Below are 10,538 nucleotides of genomic sequence, written 5' to 3' on the forward strand. Positions count from 1 at the left end.
TTAGCATAATGCCCTCAGGGTCCATCCATGTTATTGTAAAAGGCAGGATTTCCTTCTTTTGTATCGTTGAATAATATTCCTCTGTGTGTGTGTGTGTGTGTGTGCGTATGTGTATCACATTTTGTTTATTCATATCTGGGCAATTGTCAATAATGCTGCAACGAACACAGGGGTACAGATATCTCTATGAGATCCTGATTTCATTTCCTTTGGATATACACCCAGAAGTGAGATTGCTGGATCATATGGTAGTTCTATTTTTAATTTATTGAGGAGCTTCCATCTCTTTTCATAGTGGCTGCACCAATTTACATTCCCACCAACGGTGCACAAGTGTTCCCTTTTCTCCACATCCTCACCAACACTTGTTATTGCTTGTCTTTTTGATAATAGCCATTTTAACAGATGTGAGGTGGTATCTCATTGTGGGTTTGATTTTCAGCATATTCTTATTGGATGTCATCTCTGTGCTGAGGCCAGTGTTAAACGTCATCATGGGTCCAGCCAAGGGGACTTTGAGTCTTGCTGCAGAGGCAAAGATTACCTGGATGAAACACTGAGAGAACAACACACAATTACAAAAAGTTAGATTACAATTTTTTTAACTCCAAGGTTTATAAAACATTTTCATATATGAACTCATTTGATCCTCATAGCAACCCTGGGAGGTATTAATGTTATTGCCATCTTCGTAGATGTGGACTTTGAGGCTCAGAGAAGCTGAATGGATTTTCTCACATCACTTGGTTAATAAGCAGTGGCACCAGCTGTTGAACCTAGATGTCGCTCCAAAGCCCACGTTTATATATACACACGTGCCCATGTACACATATGAACATTAGACAGTGGAGTCTTAAATATGCACCAAGTTTCCTAGGAACATTTATTGACAGCCTACAGTGCCTGATACTGTAGTCTACATGTTCAGATTCTCAGCGAATTCTTCCAGCAATTCTATAAAGTCAATATTCATAGCCCCAACTTATGGATGAGGAAACTGAGGGTCAAAGTAGTCATGTGACTTCTCAACTGGTGATGAAACCAGGATCTGAATCCAGGCATCTAATCAATGTCTATGCTTCATACAGAGTCTAATGTATTAAATCTTGTGACTGGGTCACATTGCCATAAAGGAGGAGACTCGGGGTGCTACAGGACACTGGAGGCTGGCTGGAGAAGAGCAGAATGAGGACTGAGCAACCGGGTGAGAGTCAAGCAAGCAGAGAGGCCAGTCAGAGGAAGCACGAGGAGGGAAGCTGAGGACCGGGAGCCAGCAGCAGGTAACGAGAGGTGGGAGCAGGGGGAGAGCACTCCAGCAGGGGAGCTGAGATCGGAGGACTGGTTTCTTTGAGGGAAGGAAAGAATGCCAGGGCACTGAAGCTTCCTGCAGCCTGAGGTGTCAGGGAGGGGGCAGGGCCAGATCATGCAATGCTTTGTAGATTGTGGTGAAGGTTTCGGACCTCATTCTAAGAGCAATGGGAAGACTTGAGAAGTTTTAGGCAGAAGATCAATGCAGCCATGGCGAGGAGATGGAATCAGAGAGCTCAAGAGTGAAGAAGATTGTAAGTTGATGGCAGTGCCCCACAATGAGACAAATAGATCCTGGGCTGACTTTCTTTAGCCACCTGGTACCCAGTGATCTGGCTGATTCGTTCTCAGACCATACTGTGCAGTAGCAGCAAAATTATAGAGTAGTCCTCCCCGACACTCCTGAATATCAAGACTGAAAACCAAAAATGGCCCTGAACAAATAGGTCATAGACACCGGACAGTCCGACATCTGTCCCCACACCAACACTGATGTGTTCCTGCCTCCGGGAAGAAAAGGAGGACTTGGAGCTTGAGGGTTTGGTGTGGGGTTTTCTGGGCTTTAAAAATTTGTTTGTTTGTTTGTTTTTAATGTTTCCAAGTTTGTTTTGTTTTGTTTTTACCACCAAACGACCTGGTCTCTGTAGTACCACCCATGTCCAGCTACGTAAGTCAAGATTCTGTAAGTCCTTGGGGAGGTTTATTTTTAAAATCTCACACACCTCTCGTCTTTGGGCAGGATTCAGAAAGCATCTTTGGTACTTAGTATAAAGCTAAGAATCTTAGAGAAAAAACTGAATAGAGACAGTCCTTTCCGTCCAGAAGCGTATAAATCCTAATAAGCGAGCTGAACTCACTGTGTTCATTTTGAAGGGCATTATATCACTCACTGGAGGGTGCTCTGAGATTTCTTAGCCCAACATTCCAATAATCTTGGGAAGTTAGCCACAAGATCTGGGGAGGAAGGTTTCTTTGCCAGTTTTTACGTCTTTCCTTATAATTCTTATGGTTATCTTGCCAATTTTTACTTAAGAAGGTTCTTCTATACTGGTTGTTACTTCAGGCTTTCCAGTAAAACTGCTTTTTTATAACATGATGTTTCTCTACCCCAAATTCTTTCCTTCTCTCCTTCTCTCTTGTCCACTAAACTCCTATTCATTATTTTAGATCTAGGCCAGGACCTCCCGTGGGGAATCTTTGGGAGAACATCAGTGGCTGCCCCCTTCTGATCTCACTGTATTGTAACTATCTGTCTGTCTGTCTGACACCTCCCCCAGCGGACTGTGGACTTCCTGAGCGCAGGACTCACCGTGGTGGCCCCGGTGACCAGCACTGGCCTGACAGTTCCCTTTCCTCTTCCCATTCAGGTGGACCCAGTGTGGCCTTAATCAACCAGCACTTCCTAGTCCATTAGTCACGAGGATTAGTTCGAGGGTGAGCGCGTGATCAAATTCAGGCAAATGAGATGAAAGCAGACATTTCTCAGGGACTTCTGGGAAGAAATTTTATTTTTCTTTGGTGATAGCTGCCTCAAAATGTGTGCTCTCTTTCCCCTACTAAGTGTGATTTAGAGCCCTGTGAACCATGTAGCCCTAGTTGTTACCTACTACTAACTTTCACCCCAAGGACAGCCAGCCTTAGGATGCACCAGCACTGTGAAAATGGAGCCTAGTAGCGGGAACCAAAACAGGATCTGATTGATGTTGGCACACCAGGTCCAGCCCTTCTTCAAGATTGACCTTTTCTGGACTTTTCAGTTACATGAGCTAGTATACTCCCTTCATCATTTAGACAAGTTTGATCTGGCTTTCTTACATTTGCAGCTAAAAGGATCCTACAGTCCCTAAAATTCTACTGCACACTCTCTTTTGTCTTGATTATCCTACTGTTTCACAACCTCAAAGAACATCTGAATTCTTACATATGAACACATAGATTTTGCTGTTTTAACATTTCATAAAAAGAATAAATACACTGAGTGGTTCACCAGAAGAGTGATACAAACTATTTCAAGGAGAAAAATCTTGTCCTTACAGCAAGAAGACTTTAAGATTCCATCTAGCTCATTGACGGTGCTTTCAGCTAACCAACAGGCCCACTGGTCAATGTAGACTCTTCCCGTTTTCATGAACTTCCAGAAAGTCCATCTCTACATCTGCAGTCAGGGACACACTGCATTTTTCACAAAAGTCTCTGAGCATTTAACAACCTTAATAGATTTCAAGTTGAATAGCTTTCACTTCATTCTCATTTTACATTGTGACTATGTTGTAAGAATACCAATTTGAATTTATTATGAACACTTATATCCAGTACCACTTTTCATTCTGTCACTACACAGTCCTTCCTTACACTTATCAACACAATTTACTCAAGATATTGGTCCTCCTTGTTACAAAATTGTAGTCTGCAAAAAAATAATGTCGAAGGACATTGGGAAAAAAGACAAGCCACTCATTTGACTAAGAGCCAGTTCCCTCCTTCTGGATCACTTAAAAATCAGTCCCCAAGAAACTCTGGTGAAGAAAGGAGCAAGAGATATCTGCAGTTCTCTCTGCTTGTTCACTAGGTCACAGGGCCCCAAATTGGCCACCCAAGCTGGAGCCTGAATGACCTACCATCTCGAAGCAGCACAATCAAATAACTCCTAGTTTATGAGTCAGTTATTGCCTCAATAATGTTGCATGATAAACCATGCTAAAATACAGAGGCTTAAAACAAAAATAACCTAACGCTCATTTTAACTGCAACCCAGCTAGGCTGTGCTAGATGTTAGGCTCCAAGACTCCAGACGGGAGGTTGTCTCAGCTCCACTCAGGCCTTGCTCCATTGGCTACCAGGGGCATCTCCCTACCTCATTTTGGGGTTTAAGATGAAGGGAGAGTGGTGACCTGGGGCATAGTCTCCTACCGGACCACCAGAGCACAAGAGACAAGTCAATCCATGCAAACATACTTGAGGCCTGTGACTGTGATCCATCTCCTAACATTCCATTCACCAAAGCAAGTCGCTTGGCCACACCGAACATCAGGGGCATGGAAGTGCTCCACCTACAATGGGGAGAAAGAAATGGAGTAAACACTTTCTGAGCAATTATCCATACTATCGCAGCTAGTCTCTGTTCTTAGGAGCTCATCTGATTGGTCCAGCACATAACAGATCATTGATCCAGGCATGGGCCAATCAGCCTTGGCAGGGTAGAGTTTTCCCCTGATAAAAGTTTGGCACAGGGACCCACTCCTTCCACTAGGACTATGGGGAGTGTGCAGCACTCAGAAAAGAACATATGCAGCAGGCAGTGACCAGAAAGTGTTTCGTCGACACCTTTGACCACTGGCATCTGCAAAGGAGAGAGAGGTTTGGACCTTTGAAAGCCACACATTGAAGATGCAGTGCATGTGGCAAGAGTGAGTATTTATAACCTGTTTATTTCAAGAGGAAATTTAACAGAACAGTTAAAAGAATTATAATGTTTAAAAATTATAAATGTTTTTATATATTATATATAATTATAATTATATATAATATATAAAAATTATATATATTATAAAAATTATAAATGTAAAAAATTAAAAATGTTTAACTTCCAAGAAACCAATGATTTGAGGAATAAATATAAGACAAATTAAACAGAATGTAACATCCAATTTTCCTCCCTCCCAGTATGGGAATGTGGAGGTAAGTGTTGAGAGAGAGAAAAATCAGTCAGTTAGGACGTATTTCTTATAAATATCCATGATGGGTAAGTAAAAGTCTACAGTGTAATGTCAACCACAATAAATATTTATTGAATATTTGCTAATAAAAGTGAGATATAATTATTTGGAGGGATGCTGAGACTGTATTTCCTCAGTTCCCACAGCAAGGTGTTATTAAGATTTTACCTCTTGGTGTTTGTTTTTATTTATTTTATATATTTTCTAGAAACTATGCTTATTAATTTGACGAGTTTTAGTCACGAGCTCTCTTACAATTGCTATTGTAAGAGATAACGTGAGCAACGGCAATGAGTCTAAAGCGTTTGGGATCCATTCTGTGGATCACACCTTCCGTTTTTGTTGGAATCCTTATTGGGAAAAGATTTGTTAGGATCTTAGCTCTTGGACCCATGCCATCATGCATCCTTTACTAAATACTGTACTGAATCTAAATTAGTTCAAGTAGAGATATATGAAACTAAGGAAGAGTTTTCGTAGTCCTTCCATTTACTTCTCGATTTCCTTATTACCTCACGTAATCTAATACACACGTAAAATGCGTCCTCGTCTTTAAAAACTTACACAGCCAGGAAAATCCACTAATGTGAAAAGGCCTTGCCAAGTATGTTATTAGTTAGTTAGTTTTTTATGAATGCTTCTTAGTCCTCTTAAGTTTCCACAGTTGCATACGGAATCAGATATGGAAGAAAAGGAGCACCTACTCAAAAATACCTCTATAACAATCAAGCACTGTCTAACTTAAAATCTACTTGTTTCTTTTCTAAATTGTGAGTCTATCTAATTCAACATATTTCTAGTAATAAAAATGAAATTCAATTAAAAAAATACTGAATAACAAAATCAATGCAAATCCACTCTCAGAAACTAAGGAAATACATTACTGCTAGAATTTGAGCAGACCCTACTGCCCCCTTGCAAGACTTACCCAAGGATATAGTCCAAATGAAGGATAAAGCTACTTGGATTGGAAGAATTAACATAGTTAAGATGTCCATACTTCCTAAAGCCATTATAGATTCAATGCAATCCCTATTAAAGTTCCAACAACATTTTTCACAGAAATAGAACAAAGAATCCTAAAATTTATTTGGAACAAGAAAAGACCCCGAATAAGTAAAGGAATCCTGAGAAAAAAGAACAAAGCTGGAAGTATCACACTCCCTGATTTCAAAATATACTACAAAGCTATAGTAACCAAAACAGCATGGTACTGGCACAAAACAGACACACAGATCAATGGAATAGAATCGAAAGCCCAGAAATAAACCCACACATCTATGGATAGCTAATCTTTGACAAAGATAGCCAAGAACATACAATGGAGAAAAGAAAGTCTCTTCAACAAATGGTGTTGGGAAAACTGGATAGCCACATGCAAAAAAAATGAAAGTAGACCCTTACCTTACACTATACACAAAAATTAACTCAAAATGGATTAAAGACTTGAATGTAAGACCTGAAACTATGAAACTTCTAGAAGAAAACATAGGCAGTACGCTCTTCGACATCGGTCTTAGCAACATATTTTCAAGCACCATGTCTGATGGGGCAAGAGAAACAATAGGAAAAATAAACAAATGGGACTACAACAAACTAAAAAGCTTCTGCACAGCAAAGGAAACCATCAACAAAACGAAAAGACAACCTAACGATTGGGAGAAGATATTTGCAAACCATATATCTGATAAGGGCTTAATCTTCAAAATATACAAAGAACTCATGCCTCTCAACAACAAAAAAACTACCAACCCAATTAAAAAATGGGCAAAAGACCTGAACAGACATTTCTCCAAAGAAGATATACAGATGGCCAACAGGCACATGAAAAGATGTTCAAAATCATTAACTCTCAGGGAAATGCAAATCAAAACTACAATGAGATATCACCTCATGCCCGTCAAAATGGCTGTAATTAACAAGACAGGAAACAACATGTGTTGGAGAGGATGTGGAGAGAAGGGAACTCTCATACACTGCTGGTGGGAGTGCAAACTGGTGCAGCCACTATGGAAAACAGTATGGAGATTCCTCAAAAAATCAAGGATAGAACTACCATATGATCCAGCTATTCCACTGCTGGGTATTTATCCAAACAACTTGAAAACACCAATGCATAAAGATACATGCACCCCTGTGTTCATTGCAGCGTTATTCACAATAGCCAAGACTTGGAAGCAACCTAAGTGCCCATTAAGGGACGAATGGATAAAGAAGATGTGGTATATATACACAATGGAATACTACTCAGCCATAAGAAACGATGAAATCCAGCCATTTGTGACAACATGGATGGACATTGAGGGTATTACGCAAAGTGAAATAAGTCACAGACAGAAAGTCAAATACCGTATGATTTCCTTCATTAAGCAGTAGATAATAACAACAATAAACAAACACATAAAGACAGAGACTGGATTTGTGGTTACCAGAGGGGAAGTGGGGAGGGAGGAGGATGAAAGGGATAATTTGGCACATGTGTGTGGTGATGGGTTGTAATTAGTATTTGGGTGGTGAACATGATGTAATCTATGCAGAAATAGAAGTATAATGATGTACACCTGAAATTTATACAATGTTATAAACCAATGTTATTGCAATAAACAAAAAATTTTAAAAAATAAAAAAATAAAAACCCTTAAAAGGGCAAAAAAAAGGAAAAAAGAAGAAGGATAAAGCTATAATCATAAAGATCTTCATTGCGGAATTATTCGTGATAGCAAAAAAAAAGCAACAATAGGATAACGACTAATCGAATCATTGTACGTCTACTGAAAGGACTATTGCCCAATCATTAAAAGTCATAAAAATCATCAGCTTAAAAATGTTTATGATATAAAATGCAAATGTACATTATGATTGTAATCATGTTAAAATATGTATGCATTTGGATGAAGACTAGTGGGAAATAAAGGAAAATGAAAATAGATTGGGGTACTGGGCTCAGAGATGATTTGTTTTTTCCTTTGAATTTTTTAATCTTATAATGCCTGATCTGGAGCATAATAAAGTTTGACATCCCTCAATGCAAAGTTCCAGGATGACCTCCAGCCCCTGAAGACTGGACAGTGCATACTAAATGCTTCATGACACATCCATATGATGGCATGCTCTGCAGACAGTTTTTTAGAAAAATGTGTTAACGGCAAGGAGAAATATTGATGGCATATGGTTAAATGTATGATCCCAGTTTCATTTGGGCAAATAGATGATTTACTGATTGATAAATAGACAGATATGACTGTTGGAATATGTACCAAAACTGTACTCAGGGTGGTACAATTCCAGATGAGTTTTATCTTCTTCTGTGTGCTTTTCTCTAGTTTCTAGATTTTCTACAATGATTGTATTTTGTATTTGGAATTATAAACTATAAATGTTATTTTTAAAATAAAAAAGCTGCATCTCTTGGCAAATCATCAATATAATTAACCTTTTATAACTCTCTGACCCACCCTAATCCCTCTGGCCTGACCCCTATCTCACTTAAATTTGCCAGCTGTTGCTTTGCTCACTCCCGTTTTTTTCTGGAAATATGAGCCTCTGCTGACACAATTATTCCACCTGGATTCTAGCACCATTTAACCCCAATTTTGTTGCGATACACATGCATTGCACCCTACTTCAACTCCAGATCTTCTTCAGTTTAGGCTGGTATCAACTCAGGCTGGGGTTTTCCTCTGGGTTCTGATTTTGCCTTAATTGATTCCTGCAAGGACCCAGCCCACAGAGGCCTGACTCAGATGGCTCTTTGCTGCCCTCTCCTGATCACAGATGGCACTACCTCAGCGGCCCCAAGAAACTCCACTAACTCCAATAATCAGACTAAACCTGAAAACATTAGGGAGGACAGCTCTAGAAATGCTATGCTGAGAGCCTTTTTATTCTCTCTAAAATAGAGGGAACTGAACAAAGGCATACTGCAGTCCTGGCAATTTTGAGGTCTAATTTTCCATAATAAAATTATTATTCATCACAGCTTCACGTAAGACTAGAACTTTGGGAATTATTGAAGCTGCAATTTTCAGTAGCCTGTGATTGTTCTGGGAGTTAAATTTCACAAACGGAATTAGATACTGCAGTTTCTGCCATTACATGGCAATTTGGGGATTTTGAGAGACCACACCAACAAATCGCCAAAAACATAAAGTTCATATCGATGCCCACCAAATAAACCTCTTGGCTGGACCGAGTTTAACCATACATAAAGACCCAAGAAAAAGTCCCAATAAGAGATGATACATTGCCACATTTCCTAAATTAAAGGACAACTCCTATTACAAATAATGTACACATTAAAGCAATGAGTTCTTGCTAAGAGTGTCCGCAGAACAAACGAAATGCACATGCCCACAAAATATAGATTATTCAGATCTAATAGTCCCTGTTCTAACTCTGAAGCCTAAATTCTTGAAATATGCCTGCAGATGTAAGGATGTTAAGAGCAGGTTCCATTCTAAGTGAAGCTCAGGGGCTGTTCTAATGGCACTGAGTGTGTGACACCAGGAGATCCTAAGGCCTCACAGGCACTGTCTTGTCCAGCCTTTCCAATAGTGTTCATAAAGGCTGGGGAACAAGATGGAAATCAAATCCACTGATCCATTAGCTTTGGGATAAGAATCTTCCATAGCAGCATCTCAACTTGCCCTTTTAGGGATTTTTGTAGGTTTCTCCCATCTTTCTTCCCTACAGATTGTGGATTATGCTCAGGGATCCATCACCCACCCCCACTGCCCACCACATACCTCAGAGGAAGCTGACTGCCGCGCCCCCCGATACCCAGTTCCAAGAGTAGGCCTAATGGTTTTGCTAATTCTAGTCAATAAAATAGGAGGGGAATCTGCTGAAGGGCTTCTAAGAGAACTACAAAAAAAGACAGTGCTCCTCCTCCTTTGGGAGGTGTCAGTGCGCATGAAACTCTGGGGCTGGTGAAGCATCTTCTTGCCAGCAGGAAGATGGGGCCATCGTTACCTGTGGCAGAGCAGAAAGATGGAAATAATCTGGGAATTTGTTTAGCCTTTGAATCAACCAACTCTGAGGCCCACTTTACCACTGGACCACTCGGTATAGGAGATAGTTTCTTATTCTTAAGGTAACCTGAGCCAGGGTTCCTTTTACTCGCAGTGGAATTCATCTTAAATGGCACAGCTCTTTTCCCAAGTTGCTGATGCTCCAGTGTTCTTCAAAATGAGCGGGATTTTACTGTGGAGACTGTGCGTAACTATGCTATGAAAGAGCAAAGGCACTCATTCACAAGGAGACTGCTACTCAGAAGCACAAAAGACCATGCAAAGGCCCTGGGGAAGAGCTGATTCCCACCGCCTCAGTCAGCACCCACAGCAGTCACAGATTGCTGGTTTTGTTCCGTGCATCAAAGTGCCTGCCCACCTACAAAACTAGAAGAACAGCATCTTTGCAGACATCTGTGGCACTGGCCATTAAGAGTCCCAGAAAGCTGCTCCAACTTCTGGAATCTCCTGGAGTCTCTGAAATACACCACCACTCCAGAGGAAG

Source organism: Diceros bicornis, chromosome 16, assembly GCF_020826845.1.
Source record: "Diceros bicornis minor isolate mBicDic1 chromosome 16, mDicBic1.mat.cur, whole genome shotgun sequence".
Taxonomy (NCBI): Eukaryota; Metazoa; Chordata; class Mammalia; order Perissodactyla; family Rhinocerotidae; genus Diceros; species Diceros bicornis.